The sequence below is a fragment of the Corvus hawaiiensis genome, chromosome 2, assembly GCF_020740725.1.
Source record: "Corvus hawaiiensis isolate bCorHaw1 chromosome 2, bCorHaw1.pri.cur, whole genome shotgun sequence".
NCBI classification, from domain to species: Eukaryota; Metazoa; Chordata; class Aves; order Passeriformes; family Corvidae; genus Corvus; species Corvus hawaiiensis.
The window spans coordinates 94,593,723-94,615,803 of record NC_063214.1 but is presented as its reverse complement, the minus strand read 5'-3'; the positions used below and the strand labels follow the sequence as shown (position 1 = coordinate 94,615,803).

At 37.5% G+C, this 22,081-nt stretch overlaps 1 protein-coding gene across 2 annotated transcripts in view; it reads right to left on the bottom strand.

Moving 5' to 3' along the window:
* Positions 1–22,081, bottom strand: part of NCK2 (NCK adaptor protein 2) — an 86,444-nt gene that overhangs the window by 52,901 nt on the left and 11,462 nt on the right. For both annotated transcript variants that reach the window (XM_048326629.1, XM_048326640.1), the window contains one exon: positions 1,301–1,378. The gene's annotated coding sequence lies outside the window, so the exon portion shown is untranslated. The remainder of the gene's footprint in view (positions 1–1,300; positions 1,379–22,081) is intronic.

Sequence of the window (22,081 nt, the reverse complement as noted above, 5' to 3'; positions counted from 1 at the left end):
CTCTGATCTGTTAGAAAGGCCAGGATTATAAATTTTTTTTAGTACATTTAAAAACAAATGTCAGATAATTTGAAAACATAGAGCAAAAGCCCCCTATCTCAGTATTACTTTAGAATTTCCTTTTCAGTTTAAAGGAAAATGAATCATTTGCAAAAACATATGGAGACACTATAGTTAAGACTGGATTGCATTTTTCATTCTAACTGGTTCACCTTCACTTTATTGAATAAATATGTCTAATTTCAATGGCTCATAACACTTCATTGAACAAGTATTTAACAGAACTCACAGCAAATATCAAGGCACACAACAACTTAATATATTGCTTTCCATTTGAATGTTCCAAAATGTCAATAACTGGACTTCATAACCTCCCTCTGAAGAAGGTAAAATTACTTTTATTTTATAAACAGAGAACTTGAGTAAGAAATAATAAATCCACCTGATAAAGTACTGAATAAAGCCAAGATTCCAAGTTTTCTGTTTCATGCTGCAGCTACTACAATGCTGAATGTTTATTCAGTGTACTGCCATTTTGATTTTATTTTTTGGTACAGTTGTAATGAGGTGTCATTTATTAAAGGTTTCTGTTAATAAATTCCTAATAAGCCACAGAGATCAACTACAGCTACGACAAACTGACAACAGGGTACACAAATTAACAGAAAGAAGTTAGCCAAACTCTACCACAAAAAGAATTCTACAGGAACATCAGCTTCATTAGATTATTTCAGGTCTTCAGAGCCAGGCTAGGAAGATGCTCTCTATACATTGAATGCAATTCTCTTCTGCTCTCACAGAAAACACAAAAACCTTCTTTCCACTCAATACTTTCAGTACTCAACACTTTCAAAGCTATTACTTAGTTTTCAGAATCCAGCCAAAGAATAACACTAAGCCTGCCCCACCATGGTGTATGGATGACTGCTTCTCCTCCATACTTCCCACACCATCATGTTGTGTTTTCAGGCAGCACCTTCAGGGGAAAACATCCCAAGTCAAAGCAGTAGGTAGCAGGAGACAGGGGCCATGAAACAGTGGAAGCAATACCTACGGCTTCATTCACAGTCTGAGACTATCATTTTTTCTTGGGTTTTTTTTCTGAAAGCAAGAGCTAGAACTCATTTGCCCCAGATCACTGACAGAAAAAGACTTACTATTTAATCAATCATGCAGCAGTTAAAAAAAAAAATTAAAATCACAACTACACTGCTATTACATAAAGCCAAAACCAAGCAATACATCCAGTTCACTTGTTATCTTTAGTTACAAAAATAACCACTGAACTTGAACCACTCACCTTTGACACACTGTTAAAAGGATCCAGGCAGTGAAAGGCAGGACTCTCCAACAAAGTTATATACACCACCACCACCACCTGAAACAACAAACATATATTTTAGTTCTAGCACTAAACTTAGAACACTTCTACTAGGTAATTTAGCTTTCATGCTGCCAAAACCTCCTGTGAGATGCTGAGGACCAGGCAGAATCGCTTGAACTTGATCCACCGTTTTGCAAAAACAGACCCCATCTTCATATTTAACTTCTCTCAATGAATACAAGGTAATTTTAATCACGAACAATCCAGACCATGTACAATGTTAAGCCTACATAATACAGAGAAAAATCAGTCAAGAAATGGAATTAAAAATTCAGCCTAGTTTTAGAAAGATTATCTTTTACAAAGCACCATTATTTACTGTTTCCTTCACTCCTGTATTGGTTTAACTTGACTATATTTTCTAAGAAAAAGGAAATGCCTCTACATGTGGAAAAGAGGTACAGCAACAAAAGGACCGCCAGGAGTTTTGTGGGGTAGGGAAGTATTTCCATCCAGAAGGCACTCACACACATACAGATGTGTAATTCAGCTGGATTACTACCACATGTGGCCTGGGGCCTTCTGGCACAAGAGATGGTGGCCCAACGAGAGAGCTCTGACAGAGGTGGTGAAGCTGGTCATATGCTCAGAGAACTACATTCAGGGAAATTCTGGCTGGATGTAAAGAAGGCACAAGGGTGGTTAAGCACAGCCACATATCCTCTGAGAAAGTAATGGGCCTTCTTCCTGGAAGAGCCTCAAATTCTACTGAACATGGCCCCAGGTGCAGCCTCAGCCCTGACAGGACGTGGATGGCTTGTCCAGAGGTCCCTCCAGGCCTCCATTGTTCAGTTAAGTCTTTCTAGCCACAAAAGTAACTGTTCAGAAGAGAGGTCAGAGTATTTAAACCCTTCTTTCTGTTTTTTTAATGACCCTTCTAACTCTATAGGATGTCTGACAAACTCAGGTAGTGTAAACCCAATAAGATCCAATTCAAAAAGAAGAAAAAAATTCTCAGCAACTTCTTGTGCTGCAGCCTCTACCTCATAAGAACGATGTGTTGAAACTCCTACACAACCCCAGGCCACTCATGCACAAATGTTTCTGTTCAAAGTCTTTTCTGAACAGATTCCAATCAGTTGTGACTCTACAAAAGCATCCTAGGAAGATACTAACTTCAAAGGAGCAAGTCGCCCAGTGATCCCATGCACGATAATGAAGTGAGGCAAGAATAAAAAGTATTGACAAAGGTGTTATAAATACCTTACACAAATGTTTCAAAGTGAGATTTACTCTCACACTCATTAATAGGTGGAGTAACAGAACTACTAAAGTCACAGTTTGACAAACACTTAAGCCTAAACATATTGCTAGGGGGTAAAGAACAAGAGACTCCCTGACCCTCTGCTCCTGGAAGCTCACCCCTTGGTCCCCAGCAGCTGCAAGGGGAGACAAACTGTTGCCAACCCTCCTGAAAAACACACAAGATTAAAAAAATAAATAATGGAGAATAGCAAATCATGAGGAAATATTATTCCAACAGAAGAGCTTCCTGATCCAACTCACCAACTGAATGAAGATTTGCCTGTGGCAGCAGAAAGCAGACGGGACTGGAGAGTGACCAATCCCTTCTCCTCTGCCAGGTGGTGGCAAGAATAGCTGCTGCCCCACCTGGGTTTTCAGCTTTCTGCAGACACAGACTACAGGCAACCACACTTTGCTATATCAATTTTTCTAACCAATTATAGACCTTAACTGTGCTCCCACTGAAAACTGCTCTATTGAAATTGTAGGACAGATATCAAGTAAATGAGAGAGATACTTTAATAAATGAAGCAACATTAAAACCCTGAGGCAGAGCAGATCTATTTTCCTGCTAGCTGAATGTTTTGTAGTATGTGTTTTTCTCCTGTCAATAACACAAGGACATTTTTAATATTAAGAGGTAAAAATGAGAAAATAAAAGTCTCCTCATTTTTTTGGTACAAGATCTTCTGAATAGTACTATCTTTCCTTGTCCTACCTCACAAATCATCTACTGCCCATTACCATCTATCACTGAAGTGCTGTAGCAAGCCTCTGATTTTGTCTGGGGTTTTTTTGGTTTGTACCTTAAAGAAAAACACAATACCTCCCTCAATTATTGCTTCCACCTTCACAAATGCACACCTGCATATGGAACATGTATTCAAAAGTGAGCTGAAAAACAGTACTGTTCATTATCAATATCTAAAAAACTAGCCCTGTATATATTAGTTAAATGGAGAAGTACAGTTGGGAAAGAGTCCACATTTCATCTAAACGCATAAGAAAAGAATGAGTCAAGTGTTTATCTCAACATAACAATGCTGACTTCCTTCTGTAGAGCAAGAATGGTTTTATTTTGGCAGCTTAATTAACACACATTGAAAGTAGCTCAGAATGTTAATGGTAATAGTGCAAATAGTCAAAGGAAGAAGATGCACAAAAAACCATCATTCCCTAACAATATTTAGATTGAAATAAAATTCTGTTAATCTAACAGACACAGAAGTACAAGATGCAAACTGGTCTCTGCCCTCCTTGGGTTCAATCCTGTTGCATTGTGACCCCATTTTCTATTTTTCTCATGATAAAAATCTTCACTTGGCTTTGGAAGAGCCAGAGGAAGTTTTCTGCTACGAGTCACATTAACAGTCACTTCCCCAGGGGAGTAGCCAATTTCCATCACACACCCCCACAGTCCAAAGCTTTGCCCAAAACACTGTGATTTGCCAAGTGACACAAACTCAGAATGGAAACTCAGACTTCAAATATTTCACTTCTATCTAAAATGTGTTCCTTGAAACAATCTTTCAGTTACAGAAGTTCAGGACCTTTCTTCTCAAAGGTCAATAAATTGTAAAAGCAGTTAGGGTTTGGGACTATCTGCCCCAGGCAGAGTTTGCACCACACATGGAGTTTTCTGGTTCTCCTGCTATGTTCTACCAGCCAGGACTAGAGAGATATATTTGATAGCGCAGCCATTCTGGGGAACAAATTGTTAAACTCTAAGAGTACAAGATCATCTCCAACCACCTTCAAAAGCCTTGCAGCACACAGGACTTAGTGTTCACCCAAAAGACAAACTGGTGCAACACTGGAAAACTTGGGAAATCAAGTCAACAGCTTTTTTTTGGAAGGCAGCAAAGCAAATGGAGGCACAGAGGTAGACAGTCTTATCCCATGGTATCCCCAGTGCCCATCACTTCTGTACATTTAGCATGATGTCCATTTGCCGTACCTCACTCAATGCATCTGCTACTGGAGTAATGCCAGCCCTGCCCCATGTAAAAAGCCACACCACCTTACCACTCATGACTCTCCTCATATCCTACATTTCCCTTGAGGCCCAAAGCAGAGGAACAGAAGACTATGACAAAGAATAGGAATGGCAAAGTATAGGAATTGGATGAACACGTGATTACAAACACATAAGGCAAAAAGACAAATTTATCCACTTTTCAATAGCAACTTTAGTCACTCATTTGCTTTCTAAACCAAGGTCTTCCAAACACAAGGACTATAAAAGTTCCACTGTAAAAAGCTCCTGTCAACAGTCAGAAATAAAAGTTCGAACTTGATGCTTGCAAACGAGCACCAGAAGGTAAATATCAGTAACATCTAATATAATAAGCACCTTATTAAAAAGGTTACTACCTCACAGAATAAATTAGTGGTCTTGTAATGATTACATTACAAGTAACATCCACAGTTATTAACCACCTCATCTTTCACTAATAGCTCTAATGTGCCCCATTTTCTTCATCTCCATGGCTAAAATCCAGATTCAGCCTTACAGCAACAATTTCAACGACAATTCTCTCAGGCTCTCTTCCCAATATCCAGCCACCTCCCATTTAAATTCTGACATGAAATAGCTAAAATAATCTCTTTGATACTTAATATGCTAATACACAAGAATGATCTGACCATAAACCTGTACTGCACAGAGTGGGAATTTTAACTCCAATTGACGTATTACTGCTGACCTTCTGGAGAACAAATGAAAAGCATCACATTAATACAAATTCTCCTGTGGAGAAGATCAAGTTGGCAATCTGCCAGTTCATTATACCATCTAGCTTCACTCCAACATTAAATATTGCCTTCCTTTGTAATTGACTCAAATACACTGGAGCAATTGCAGGTAACCACTCTGGGCTATTAAAGTATTCCATTAAAACTTCTACATTAGGCAGATATTTCAAAAGAAGTTACATTAAAATAGGCAATGTTCAAAATATTTTAACTATGCAGACAATTGGGCAAGCACAATCCAGTTCCATGGAGCAGCAGACAGATCAGCCTAAGCACTCAAAAGCCCAATGCCTGAATTTGCTTAAAGGGAAAAGAAACCCGACAAGTTTTTTAATACTCTAGTATATGCTTAGTATTTTAAACCACCTAGTCATATAAATCCTCTCAAAACTCACTTAATATTACCTTCTTCTACAGCTAAGAAAATGGTTATGTTAAAATAGTAACACACTTTCAGAGTCAGTAAGAAACACAGGGAGAAAAGAATAAGGGAAACTGGATTTATATCATATTTAAGGTTTCAAAAAGGCAGCAAATTACAATGCTGCATTACAACGTGTATAACATTTTAAAAACAAACAAAAAAGTTAAAATCCTGTCATGCTATATAGTCTATACAACTAAGCTTTTCTTCTCTTAATATTGTGGTTCCCTAACAGTGAGAAAGCAAGTGAAATGAGGCACAAGAATAGGTTCACTGCCTTGCATGCAGAAAAGACTGTGAGATCCTTAAAACACTGGGAAAGATTTGTGCTCATATGCCAGCTATAAAAATGGGACTAGCCCTTGAAGCAAAGACAAATTACTGTATTTAAATGGGCTTTTTTAAGCAGTCCAGGTTTGGAGCCATCACCAGAGGCTGTTCAGGTTATCCCAAGAAATTCATGTCTCTATTGAACAGCACACAGGCAGGAGGTTGTGCATCTTCTCTGTGCTCCTGTCTGGATGCAAGAGCTGTCGTGCACCTCTGGCCATGCTGTCTGTATCAAATAGGAAGCACTTAGACACATATCATTGGTCCTTCAAACAACTCTTTTTTTTTTTTTTTAAACAAACATATACTTGGGGAGAATAGGAAAAGAAATGCAGCTAGAAAAAAATGCATGGCTCACACTTTAATCACACACAATTAAAGAATCTATGCTGACTTGTATTCTCATTTAACTCCTGCAGTCAAATGCATACGCTCTGTAGACTGGTGTATACATGATATGCTTTCAAAAAACAAGGACATTTTTTACATCTATTTGCACAACCACCAACTCCTGATCTACTCATGACACACAAGTAGTTGGCTGTTTAAATAATACCAGTATTTAAAAGAAATATTGTCTTTCAAAACCTAACTGCCATTGCAAGCTTCCTATGTATTGTATGTATATCCTCTAATCACTTGCATGACTAGCAAATTTTTAAACTGGAAAGAAAGGAGGAGGGTTACATCTGTTAGTGGCTGCCTCTGCTAAGAATTCTACAACATATATTGTACAAATTTACATTATTTTAAGAGAAATCATACGCTTTTTACATTCTCTAGCTCTCCACCAAAAGTTTAAGCTATAAAAAACCCCTAATAACAAATTACTACCTAAACTCATTGTAATATGCAATTTTTAAAATTCCTGGATTAAGCAGGATTTTCCATCTTGATACTTGCTGATATTGATCTAATTCATATTTGATTATGCTGAGCTGCAAAGGTCCATGGCAGCCCCTGCATGAGAAAAAGAAAAAAAAAAAAAAACAAACATAAAGCACAGTGGAAAAATCATGAATGGGTGGCCAGAAAGCTTCCCTGACAGGAAGGCTATGAACTCTTTGAGAAGACATGCACTATTGCAGTCTCAAAACCAAAACCAAGTAACACCCATGACCAAAACCCCACACATCTGTTGTTCAGACCAATAATCAAGCACCAAAATAAGTGCAAGCTGCGACCAGTCACTCTGCAAGCTGAAGGAAGCTCACAACAAATGTGCTGTGCCACCATCATAGCTCCAGTTTCTTTAAGCATTCCTATTCAAGAACTATCAGTGAAAGGTGAAGTATTCAAACTCCATTTTATATCAATTCCCCTATTTTTTTTCTTTTTTATTTGCAATAAGGAAACAGAGCTCACAAGCTCTATGGTTTTCTTTCTTTAGGGGTTTACAAGCTGGATCTGTAAGTATAGGGATAAATACCCCTAAAAGCCTACATATGAGAAGCAACAAAGGTCATGATTCATGCTTAGGACAGCTTTAACCACTTCAAGAACCCCTACAAATGCACACTGAAAGACTTGCATTACCAATTGTAACTGCCAATAGATAAGCAGAAACTGAACTATATGTACCAAAGCTGTTCTTAAACTTTGCCTCACAGCATCTCTAGGGAAAGGAAAGGATTAGACTTCAGCCTAAGTGAGCTTCTCCGGCCATGGTTTGAGCATGAGATAATTAATTATTTTGGTTTCCTTAATAGGATGCTTTATTATTCAAATTACAGACATTTTTAGAAACATCTTAGCATCTACAGTCAGTAAAAATTTCATAAACTAGTACTTTGTATATACAGTTTAATAATTGGTTGCATTTGAGCTTCAGCCTTTTTCTGATCAATAATTTAATGCTCTGTAAAAACTGTACGATGACAGTCTTTTCCATTAGGTATACAATCCTCTCAGAATCTTTGAGGATGACCTCAGTGGTTAGCAACTTACCAGCCCCAAGCAACTCCTTCACAAATCTATTTTTCCTATTGCATCTTTATGTAAAACATTGTAATTGCAGACATATATGACCCACTGAATTATACCAGTTCTTCCAAACCTTTCTACTAGAGTCAGAGCTTTTAATTCAATACTTGTGGATTTCAGGACTGTGAAAGATGACTACAAATAGCATATTATACTAATCTAGTAATCTGTACATGTAGATTACTGAAAATAAACACCTCCACTGGAAAAAGACATTCACAGATGCCTTTTGGAGAACTGAAAATCACATATTCTGATGAATTAGCTACCACAGAAGGATGTAACATTAACTCAGTATCAGAGAAACACCAGGCAGAGACAACTGGTTACCTCTCATGGCTAAAAAGACTAACATTTAAAATAAGCAAATAAATCTCACAGTTACACAGTTTGAGAAGATTGGAAGGGTGAGTTATAACAGAAAATGGACTGTACCAGGGGCTACAGAGTCAAGTAAGGCAGACTTAGCCTTCTGGCAATTCAAACTTAAAGGCTGACTGAAATCCTTATTAGAGCTTCTGTTGTGGTAAATTATTCATTCTTTCTTAGTCTGAAGAAATTTTTTCCTATGTGTACATTCAACACAGCACTGTCTGAATTTAAAACAATATTGCCACTACTGTCTTGGTGCTAAAATATATGGCAATGGTGATTTTAAGAGGGATGGGTCAAGGTCAGTGTTTGCCTTTGAAGCCACCAGGCAGATACAGAGAACGAGAAGAAAAGCACAGAGCAGTTTGTGACTGTTATCTTCAAGGAAACCACTGTCAGAAACTTCTTTGTAACTCAAACTGCAAGGTGGCAAGGGGATAATTTACACTGACAGAACAAGGCCTGGTTTGGGCACTTCCCAGCAAAAGCTGCCATCACCAACAGCTGCTGCCATCACGCCCCACAGCTGAGCCTGTTTGCTGAGGGTGTCTGGGTTTTACCCTTCCTCCAGATGCTCAGCCACCAGATGTAATGATACTCCAGGCATTATTGTCCAAGTAGAAAATCTGACACCAAAGATTTTGCAAGTTCTGCCCTATACTCTTTAGGCAAATCTGAAATACTGCCAGCATGAACGAGCCACTTGACTTGGACAGGACAGCAGAAAAGTCCAGGCATCCTGGCCCTCAGGCGAAATCAATAATGACTTCAGCTCAGGGAGCAAGTTGAAGAAACCTCTCTAAACCATAACCATCAGAAAGAGCAGATATCTACTGTTTACTGAAACTCAGTATTTCATTTACAATGCCAAAAAGCACAGGGCTGAAGAACTCACATAAACAGACACTAACCTAGAATGCAATAGTACAACTGAGGCAGGCTCAACACAAAATCCCTTACTGAAACCGGAATAGGCTCAAATAATATCTGGTGTTAGCACTCAGTAATGCACTGATGAAAGCTATCTTCCTTGGAAGGAGTAAGATATTTTTGTCACAGTCTATTTGTATGTCAAAGGCTGTGAAAAACTGGTATTTCACATTTAAGTTTTTCTGAGTCTCCACTGATGATGCAATTGGCAAAAAAAAAGGTTCAAGTTGCAACAACCTGCATAAAGTACAAGTACAAAACTACAAAAACTAGAGGTTCACATATAAGAGCCAAAGGGAAGCAGAAGACAAACCCATGAAACTTTGAAGTGTTTTTACCACTTACACAACTTGGTAGGTGGTACAGTGACCATTCTCTTTCAACGTGGCAGAACAGCAGCCTCCAAATTCACCACCTTCAATGTGCAGGACAAAGATCCTTAGATCCATGTTGCCTTTTGGAAATAATGGCTGAGTTGCTAAGACTGCTAGTTCCCAAGAACACAGTCCCCCAAAAAACCTGTTTTTCTTCCAAGTTAACCATCAGAAAAGCAGCTGAAGCAGATTCTGCCTGAACCACACAGAAACTTTGCTTTAGGTTGGCAACAAGAGAAACGTTAACACAGCTTTGGTTCCATCACAGCACACAGCAGCTCTAGCCACAGGCTCTGCTGTTATTGGTGTTTGGAAGATAACTAGGTATTCCAGAATCTCATCACACTCAAATAAAATTTGGCAACAGCCTACCTTCTGAGGTTTTTAGCGCTGATTTTCTCTCATGTCTTGTACATGTTTGATGGTGTCTTATTCTACTCATTTTAATCACAGCAATTCAGTGGCAGACTACGAACGAAAATGCAATAGAAACATTGCAGGCCCTGTAACAATAGTCAAAACAAAGATTTCCTACAGCAGCTGTCAAATTAATGACATCTCCAAAGCTATCTAAATACAGTATCTGGGCAGAAATCCAATTATGTCAATTCTGTCTGAATACCCCAAAAGAGCGTCCTACTGGGGTTAGAAGTGGAAATAATTTTAAGCGCAGATTAGCTACATAAGCAGCTCCACTCCTGAAACCAGAACAAGGGAACAAAAACCTGAAGGCATGACATTTATCTGGATGCAAGGGAGAGGGGAAAAAGAACTGTTAGACATCTGGCTAAAGGTCAAAGCCAATTACCTTCTCCAAATTTGCCCCCCAAGATAATAGCTTCCAGGTCCACTTCTTTGAAAAAAGACATACTGACTCAAGTCATTACAAAGATTTCTGCTTACCTCTTCATCCTCAACTACCATTTTGGTTTTCCCAAAATTTCTTTCTCCCGACAAAACACTAACAGCAGTAGTACAACATGCCAACTTCCCAGAAGCACAAAATAAATTTATATGAAGTTTACATAAAAGAAAATAATATTCCCCCTCACTTTGACAAATGGTATTCATTGACAAATGTATTTTAAGAGTATGATTTCTTGCTGCTTCCCTTAAACCATTTTAACTGTTGATTTTCCTTTTTCCTTGGAAGTGTCTCTGTTACTGTTTAATTATGTGGCAAATTCAGCTTGCTGAACCCTGCAACAGGATTCTGTTTATTCGTTGTTTTAAAACATATAAGGATCAAGGAAAAAGGGAAACAGTATTTTAATTCAACAAAGAAAAAAATATAAGGAATTTTTTTTCCTTCCTGGCAGGCACATTAAAATATAAGTTTACCTGTTTTTAAAATGAAACTATTCAAGAAACTGCTATGAAACGAAAGAAAAAAACTGTACATGCCAAATAACTGGAGCAATATATGTTGGTTAGTAAATACATTCTATCGAGAATCCCTTATCTCTATTATGAATAGATGAATAAACCTTTAAATATAAGTAAATGATGATTAAAAATAGCAGACTGGTTTAGACAAAGTTTCTAACCCTGATCGGTCCAGAGCACTTTCAACGGTAAGGATATAACTCACTTTATATATATGGCAAGTGCTTCTGGTATCAAGACAGTATAAAATTCAGGAGAGAGTAAAGCATTCATTATTAATGTGGCTAAATTTAGAACTGCATATTCCAAGCCTGTGCTTCTTACACCAAGACTCACACAATTAGAGTTGGGTATTTTTTGTTTCTGTTTGACTGATTTTTTCCTGAATACAGTCATTAGCGATACTCAGAAAAGTCTGAAAACAAGAAACTTTCTTGGTCAAAATGGGGAACATTCTAGAGTATAGAGCTAATTCAAAAAGAAATTCAAAGAAAAATGTAATACACAAATGCAGGGTTGCATTCCAGAACTCAAGATAGCCTCAATTCAAAAGCAGTGCCAATGAAGAGCAGCTACCATTTTCTTGGGGCATGTAGTCCCAAAATCCTTTTCAGAGGTATTCACAGACATCTCTTTGCAAGGCAGCAATTTTGGATATTACTGGTTTGGAACAAATTCAAATCAATAACCCGTATGTTTTCTGCTGTTAAAGCATAACAGAGAATATCAGACAACAATTTTAACTAAACTTCTAAACTAATAATAACTTTATTGTATTTACTTAGAATATACAGTTAAGAGACTGAAAATATAAAGTTAATATATATATGAAAATATACAGTTAATTGAAAGTATCTTCCAGCTGAATCACACAGTCAATGAGCCTGTCAGAAGCATTTTGATAAAGCCTAGAATGAAATTCTTCAGCTACAATTTTTCCTTTTTTTTTTTTTTTTTTTAAGTTTAAGGATATATTCAATCAATCTATTTGTTTCCAGTTTAATATGAGATTTAATTTTTGCATTTGCTCTCTACAACAGACTGAGCACAGTACCATGAATCCTCCTTCATGTCACACAGGCACTGCAAATCCAATCAAATCCAATTACTACTCCATTAGGTCTCATTTAAATCCCATACGGTACGACAATAAACTGAATGAAATGAGAATCAGCACATTTTTCAACCATCTTTACAGTATGACATAGATGGCAATCATAGCTTAATAAAATTTCATTTACAAGAAAGAAAATTCAGAGCTACCTTTCTCTGCTAGGCATTTCAGAAAGATTTGGGAAATGCCTGTTCTTCCCACCATCCATTGAAAAAGCCAGTTGCTATTTCATAGTTCTCAAACAAGAGTTCATTCTGCTTGCAGCACAGAAGTTTGTGCTGGTCCCAATGCTCAAAACGTATGCAAACCATAACAACCACCAGATGAATTCAACATTTATTCCAATGGTGTCCCAGTTCTCATTTTCTTGTTTGCTAGGGTTGTTTTATTCTGTTTGTTGTTTTTTAAAGATTTCCTGGGTAAGGAACCTTTTGACACAGGGTTACATCAGGCTGGAAAACAGGGAGAGGGAGATCAAAACAAATTCACCAATCTGAAGGCTACTGAAAAGATGACTAAATTCTTAAAAATAAGCTCTTATCCTATCTGGATTTTAAAAACTATCTTTGCTAAATATTTCCATGTAAGTTTAGATAACTTTCATAAGCTCTGAATGCTTCACCAGTTCAGTGCAGTTTATTTATGGATATATAATAATCACGTGTCTCTCTCTTCATACAGTATTTCCCAAGCTCATCCAACTACCCAAAACCAAATGTTTATAGATGTCCAGGTCTGTCCTTTCTTTGGGAACAAAAAACTCAAAGAAAACAAATAAAAAAATCCCTCATTTGTAGTAGGCAGTCACAACAGTCAAAGCTCTCTCTGAAGGGTACACAAGAGCCTTGTTGAATAGCTCTTTCTCAAGAGCTAACCTGACTAAATCATCTTCCTCATGCAGGCTAGGAATCAAAATGTCATGATGCCATTTAAACACATGATCTGTTGTTAAAATACAAAAGCCAAGTAAACATATGCTGTCCACTTTCAAACACACATGCCAAACACTTTGTTTCTAGTACAGAAAGGCTTAAAGCTTCAAGAACAGACTTTAAAATATTTCAGTCATTTCATTAAACAATTCTTGTTATAGTTTTATTAAATTTTGTCCTTTACATGCCTACTGACAACCTGAGAAACAGATAAATTCCAGACAGAGAGAGAAGATGCTGATGGGGGGAAGGAGGGTAGTTAAGTAATTTCAAGGTTTGTACTCCAATTCCACAATTAAAATGGGAAGATCTGGGCCAGAACTTTCTCGGTGCAGGGGAGATTAGAAGACAATAACATGAGGTTTGTTTTTTTTTTTCCTTTCTGCGACAAAAGGAAACAAAAGGCAGAGGTATTTTTCCATGCATATTACTTGATCATGTGGGCTTTTCTGGTGTGTTTCCATAGCGTCTTCTGCACACACCTTAAAATGTCTTTATTGACCTGAAGGAACAGAAGCTTCGCTAAGAGAAATATGAAGACACCAGCTTCATGATCCAAACATCTTTGCCTAAAAATAAAGCTAAGAGTATCATCTCTGAGTTTTTTAAAACTAATAAAGATTTGAAAACACTAGATTGTACTTGTATACTTAAATAATTTTGAAAATTCTGGTTAACTTTAAAGGAGGCAGAACAATTTCCTCTCCTTTCTGTGTGATTTTAATGGTATTTGTTTTCTTTGTAATTTACCATTCCTTTCAGTAGACTATGATGGAAGTACGGATCCTCATGTAATAAGAACAGATCCTTTAGGGAAGTTACACATCTCAAACTGCAAAACAGCACAAATATCCCACATGCTTCAGAACACGAAGTCTATTGCCATGAAGCCTAAGAGCAACAGTCTCAAAAACTCACTGTTAATTACTAAAGCATACACACAATTTTGCTTTAAAAAAGTTATAGCAACCTTTCATTTAAATCAGCAATATCACAGATGACACAAGTGCTTTCTTCTTGACAAATACAAAGTAGCCATTCCCAGTAAGAATTAAGTATTTTCAGAACTAGAACCTACAGACTATGAACATATCAAGTTCTCAAATTATAGCTACTGTATTTTTAGAAGCACTAGGTACCTTAAGAAAGGAGTACAACAAGCTTCATGTTCTTTGCACATTTGACATATGGTGGCAAACAAAAAAAAAAAAAAGAAAGAAAAAACAGCCCAGGAACAGACATCCTGTGTGAACAGGATTCAAAATTTTGGTGATGCTCCAAGATTCAGCAATAAACCTACCATGACAAAACAATATTAAGGATAAAAAGCATGATGCACCATCTAGTACTGGTTCTAACCCCATAAGTGGGGTACACCATTCATTCATTCCTTTGCCAAAAAAAAATTTATTCTCACCTTACATTTTACCAGCTTATAGTAACTTTACACGTGCAGGCTTTCTTCAACCAGAATTCTTATATTTCCTGCTGATGACAGGCATTAATGAGTTCAAGAAGGGTCAATCAATATTCGACACTTCAAAAAATACCCAAAACAAAGCAACTGGGGGCAATTTATTTTTATTAAAGACATTACTGTCTTACTTCATGAGATACAAAGGAAAGAGAGGACAGAAAAAAGACCAACCCTCCAGAGGACATAGCAACCAAAATCTCTAGCATGGGTTTCTATGCCTATTACTTATCAGTAACAAAATTTTGAAGTAGGTAGTGCCACACTTATAAACTGCAAGGATAAATGTTGCACACTTTGCTTAGCTTGTATCTCAGAAGCCAGTTTTAGCTTTGTCACCTAAAAAAGCTAGCTGGCTTCACCACAGAAACACAACTCCTCTTTTCTGCTAAATACAATCTGATGGGATCTTCAAATGAGCACTTTGGGTCTGAGAACCAAGCTCAAAATTGTCACAGGGCAGAAATGCCTCATGTTTGAATACAGCTTGAAGGACGAATCACCTCAAAGGACAGTGGTATTGTTTCTTTGTCCGGCCTTTCAGTGTACCCATAGGCAAAAAACCTTCTCTTTCCTATCAATGCTCTCCCTGGAGCAGAGAGGCAGGAGGACTGCTTGGACCTGATACTTTTGAAGGCAACTTACACTGGTGAGCAGAAGAGTAGGTAATCCTGATTTAAGCACCATCTTAAAGTTATTGGCACATGTTTATCACTCGAATTTATAATAACAAAGAATAAGCTATTCGACTAATACACACACATCCACAAACTTCTAAAGGCATCTTGCGTACCCATACAAAAGCTTTACTGCAAAATGGAATGCGATTGTGGGGTCCTCAAATATCAGAATCACAAGACTTCTGTGATTCTCAGCAGGGCAGGATTTCCCCCCCCCCCAACTCAAATGACTGACTCAGGCTAATTGCCACCAAATGTTATGAAACAACTCTTCACTAAAAAAAACCCAAAACAAAACAAAACAAGCCAACCACACACATCTATGATTTCAAAGAAAACTTGCAGAACTAGAAGTATGTGTAAATTGATGGCCTAAGGGCAGCAAGAGTTCTGCTTCAGGTCTACAGAGCTTCTCCAAACAGGACCAAGATGTGAATGAGAGTACAAATCTAGCAGGGATGTACTTTGATTGCTAGAGCATGCTATCACGTCTTCCTTAGTGCCATTACCTGCAATATCTACCAAGCAATAAAGCTTGGATGGGCATGCAATCACAATTTTATTTCAGAATTGCTCTTTGCTGGTGTTTTCAAAACAAGAGCATGGATAGCAGATGTAGTCTTTTAGTAAGTGGCTGGTAAAGATAACTCACATGAGAAGGTCAAGCAGTGCAAAAGTAGAGGAAGAAACAAGACAAAAACAGCCAAAATTTTGGAGAAACACTGAAAGACATGCAGAAATGTTTTAAGCAATTAGCAATTCCCTTCACAGACAGGGAAGGACAAATACACACAGAAGAGCTAGGCAGAGCTTAGTTTTACTTAAACTGATGACAAGCAACCACCAATTATTACATCATTCAAAACAATTTGATAGAAAATAAGGGTTGGTTGGTAGTAGCCTTGGAAGAAACATCACTTTTGATACACCAAAATTTCAGAGATAATACATTTAAGAAAATTTATACACAGTAAAGGAAACACACATCACCTGCAATAACTTATTACACCAAAAGAGCTCAGGTTTTAGCTAGGGTTTTGTATTGACAGCTTAAACTATAATCCTGAAAGATAAAATAAAATGCTAACAAATTCAAGTCAGTCTTTCAGAAAGGGAAGAACTGGGGAGATGTTTGTAGCTAATTTTGATCCACATCAGAGACATATGATGAAAAGGTTCAGCATACAGGAATTCTTCAAATGGCCGACTACATGTTCCATTTTGTGATTTTTTCCAAGAGTTTCTTATCTAGGTTTCTTTACAGATATGATTATACACAGAATTTCTACAGAAGTTGGAAGAAGAGTTTTGAAACAAATGTATGAAGAAAGAGGACTAACTAACAAATTCACACTGTACTAATACCCTTCTTAAACCATTTCAAAACCAGTTTCTATATGGATGGCAATTTAATAAGCATATTGCCATTCTGACACAAAACCTTATGTTTCAAAATTGTTTGTGCATAAAGCAGGTAAAGCTAAAAACTCTAAAATGTCCTTTATTTTATTCCTACCAAAACATACAGAAATTGCATTTCACAAATGCCAAATCCTTGATTTCAAATAAACATTACATTGAATACATACTTGGTGCTACATATGGTGCCACAGAATTTCAAAAGCAAAGAACAATGGCTTATTACTATTGTGGGAATCTCTATACTCCAGAAGTCTTTAAGTGGAAGACAGATATGAACTAAGATTTTGTATTTAAAAAAAACTTTGCTTAAATTATTTTAAAAATCCATTTTCTTGGAAAGAGGAAGATAGTTTGAAAACATGTAACACACCAAGAAAAAAAAAAATCACCAAAAAGCATTCAGAAAGAAAGAAGGGATATAGTTTTCTCCTCCTTGAAAACGCCATGAATTTTCCAATCGTTGCCCACTGTCACCTACAAGAGGACATGCTGTCAGCATCAGGAACCCCTCACTCTGTGTCTGTTCAGGCTTCTGACTGTGACCTCTAACCAGAGAGAGCTGTCCCAAGGGCCAGAGGAGGATTGCACACACACAGATCCCAAGTGCAGCTCCTGGCCCTGCTGCCACTGGCAAGAACCACAGCTTCCTGCTTCTCGACCCATGAGGACATCCAACCTTGTCAAATTGATTTATTAAACAACACAGACCTAACAAATCAGTACTTTCTAGGAAGAAGGAAAACATTTTTCCACCGTGTGTGAGAACATCAGAAATGTTGGTAATCATAAATACACGTAAAACTGCTGCTTTACATCATTTCAGGATCATTCCTTTGCCATCACCTTTTTCATACAACTGGAACACACAACATACTCTTTCATTCAAGGTCAGAAACAGCAATTAATTGGCACACAGAAAATTAAATTGAATCATGGAGATGACCTAACACGGAGGAAACTTAGAATCTTATGAAAAGGCTTGGGGTTTCACACAAATCAAAGAGCATGAGGCTGTGCATTGGAAGTGATCATGAACAGTTACTGTATCAAGGTACATTTTTTAAAAGAAAAATTTGGAGGAAAGGATTTAGTAGAGTAACATTATTTCCCCTGTGAACACTCTCTTATTGTTAGAGGAAGACAGAATTAATTTTAACAAATTCGACCAGCTAAGCAACTACTGTGGCAAAATATTAATCACTCAAATTAGCTATCTCACAAGTAAGTTTCTCCCCCCTTTCTATATTAAAAAAAAAGCCTTCAAAATTAATTGTCTTTGATTCTGAAGAAAATTCACAGAATGGTGTAAGCTGATCACACAACTGATCTTAAGGAACTACCTTAATAGCTTGCCCTCTGCAAGCAGGAGATGCTTTTTCTAACCAAAACCTGATACAATTTCCCCAAACATCTCTTCTGCATTTAAAAAGTCCACATAAAGTCTCCAGGATTAAAAATAACCCTGGTAGAAATACCTTCAGTAATGCTTCCTGAGCTTTTATTAACCAACAAAAGCTTAAGAAATCTACTCAAAGTACAATCAATACAGCACCTTTTAAGGAAGCACAGCATATACAAGAATAACAGTTCAACAATACTTAAGAATTAAGTTCAGGCATCAAAGTCTGAAAGAGAGGTTTAGGCACAGAAAGGATTGGAAATTAAGAATTGAAAATGGTAACAGTTGCCAGTAGCAAAAGGATGCTCAGTATTTCTTACCATCTCCCAGAACAGCACAGCAGCAGATAAATCAACAGTCCTGCTGAAATTAGTGCATATTTTGAAACATAAATTACATCTATACCTTGATGCATTAGCATGGTGGCTCAGAAATAAGCACACAATCCCTCCAGCAGAATTTACTTCAAAGCCTTCCCGTTCCTCTGCCTACAGAGCTCGGCAACAGATAAAATTGAGAATGTGGTTTTCATTCATTTCTTCCAGGCACTCTAAAATTCACACATGCACCTCAGAGTGGCTTGAAATCTGGTATGCCATATGGCAGTACACTTGTCATTTCCAGAAATATGTTGAATATGGGTTCCAGAGATATAAAGCCCCAATAAAAAAATAAAAAAAAGGAAAACAAAACCAAAACTCCTGAAGCCAACAAATTCTGCTCAAACGCCACCAGCTTTATACTATGTACAACAGGAGAGCCTGGGCTTTGATCAGGCTTCAAAGAACCTCTTCATTTGCCCCAGAAAATAAATCTGATGCCTTATCTTGTGGAGGCTCATTTCCCTACTGTTTTGCAACTCTGTAAAGTTATTTACAGTTGCCTTAAGTGAGACTGAAGTAGAAATGATACATCAACATCAATAGTAGATTTATACAAACATATTGCACTTGGAGCACAAAGTAAATGACTTACAAGTTGCAGAACAGGGGAGAATCAGGATCAAGGGTTTTATGGCTATTCCACTGTGAACCAACTGAAGAAGAAATAATTACTTCTCATTCCTGCATAAAATGTTTAATGGTGCACATGATGAAGCTACATTCAAAAAAAACCCCAAAAAACCAAAAACCCCCAAAACAAAACCCAGAAGAATTAGCAAGCAGATTTAAAAAAAACCCTGACAAAAGAAATAAGGCTCTCCTGCTGGCTGAAATAATCACACAGTTTCCAAGCTCAGCAAATTAGAGCGAGATTTCAAAAAAAAAAACTGGCGGAGCTGAACTAAACATCTTGCTGTTGCCAAAATGAGCAAGTCCTGTGCTGTAGGTAGAAATCAACTAATTCATCCTTCTACTATCATTTCTACTTTCCAGGGGTGTCTAATTTCCATTATTTGCAATCTGTGATTAAATGATCTTTCTTTTCTGAGAAAGAAAACTCAGACTAGCTGAAATCAAACAACACTACATGACCGGAATGACTTTTCTCCTTGCTCTTTTCTTTCACAGATGGAATCACAGATACAGAGAAACAGGGAATCATTCACCTTTTTGCAGGCACATACAGGTCCTCTCTTAACACCTCATATCGCATCTTGAAACTAAGTTACCTTAACAGACAACTTTTTACCCCAAGGATGAAAATTAACAAGGAGTAGTAACTGTTGACAAGACCTGCTTTGGGGGTGATACTATGTTTTTAAACACATACAGAAATCAAGGAAATAGTCTTACTACAGAGGGATAGATTTTAAAATCTGTAACAAACTTCCCATGTGTGCATTCCACAGAAATCCTTGGTTTGGAGACAAGCGTATGTGTGCTATTTATCCAGCAAGCAGAGGTGACTTGGAAAAAGATGGCAGGTGGAAATACAGGTGATTCTATTATCAGAGTCCAATCCAGACCTACTGCAACATATCTATGAATAAACAAGAAAATCAAGAGCATTTCCACCGTATCTGGGAGAGAATATTTGCAAGCACCTACAACAACTCATGGCAGCATCAACTGACATATGTTACATAGCAGACACTCTTCCACTACGCTAACCCATCGAGCTCATCCAAGACCAGGATCCATTCAGCTGCTCCAGCTGACAATGGTTTCGGCCACGCAGAGACAAGACTACCACATACCTGCCACTCACATCTCCTAACAATGAGTGTATCTGCTCATTGCTGCTAGAGGCAGTGGGCTTTGAGAAAGACAGGGCTTTTTCCCAGCCATAACAAGCACAGAGCTGCCAGCCGCCGGTGTTGCCATTTAGGGAAGCTATTCCTAGAAAAGCAAGATAAATGTGTGGGCTGAGCTGAAAAGACAATGTAGAAACTAAAGCAAGCAGAAGAGTCCTCTGTAATACAAGAGGTGAAGAAAATCCCCATGTCTGCTAAGATGTAGGCTGAAGAGCAGATCTCTTCCCCAACACACTCCAGAGCCAATAACTGGATTTTTCAGGTACACTGAGCTTGTGGGTAAGATGAAAAGCAGCTTCCACATGCCACAGCAAAATTTTACTGTGCCCAGCAGACAAATGAAGTAAACTTCCTGAACATTTTAATATTCATTGCAAGGCAGAATAAAACCAAACAAAAACCCTAGAAAATCTGCACTTTACCGAACTTCCCATGTACCTTGCAGATTGCATTGAAACCATCTGCTGATGCTGCCAGAACAATTCAGGAACCACCAAAATCTGTGTTTGACAGGTCCAGACCTACTGTAAAGAAAGGAAAACCTGAATGACTTCAGCATGATATATAAAGGTTTTCCTGGATAATACAGATTACATTTCTTCTTTAATCATTCTTTCAATAAAAGCAGTGTGAAATTCAACTTCTATGGCATTTTTAATTGTAGGTGTAGAAAACAAAAAAGCTGTCAGCTGTTGAAGCCTCAAGCACACCACCATCCTGCCACAGCTATTACTACGCTGGTAGAAGAACTAGAGAAACCTAGAGAAACAGTTCTCTCACTGGCACACCTAAAATGCCCAAGAGCCAGAACTGATTCTCAACTGTGCGTACACTTCTTTTAATCATCATTTTCTTCTTCCCATATGTGCCTTTCTTTACAAAGTCCCAAATCCAAACCTCAGAAAAGTTAACCAAACACATTCATAAGTAGCTTGAGTATCATAACTCAGTTGATTAAATATTTGGAAGAGTTTACCTGGTGGCTTTGAAGTGCAGCAGAGGACCAATTCAGGGCTCTGCAAGCGGCAATATACTTCTTGAGGATCTATCAGTAAAGTGGTAACAACCCTTTAAGTAAAGTAAGGCCAAAAGATTCAAGACGGGAAATGAAGCTATAAACAGTAAGAATGCAAAAGTTTACTTCCTGTATGCAAGGCTAGCAAACTATTACAACATCAAGGTACGTGCCAGTCTTTTCCTTTCTTATTTACAGATTTAGCCTTTAATATGTCCTGTGCACTTTTCCAAGCTCTTGCTACCTATTTTAATTCTATACTTAAAGATCTTCCTGCATTCCAAGACAATTCTTATTATTTTGCTTTGATGCTTTTTTCCCTTGGATGTTTTCCAGATGAAGTTCTAAATTGAAGTTCAGCAGAAAAACAGTCACAGCACTACATTTCAATAACAGAAGCATTGAAAGTGTGGTCTTCAGTGTATTAAAGTCATTGCTGGAAGCTACATATGAAAATATATTACTCACCTCAGAAAAACCTCCATTGTTATAATTTGGTCATTTCACACACCAGTGATCAATCTCAGCTGAGCACATTTTGTAAGTCCATACATAATGATAAAAAATTAGACATACCAGAGAAAAATTTAAGTCTTTCCTTTGTGAACAGTTTATTCATCTAGTGATTTTATATAAAAATCACTTTTCTACTGCTTCTTGGTATGA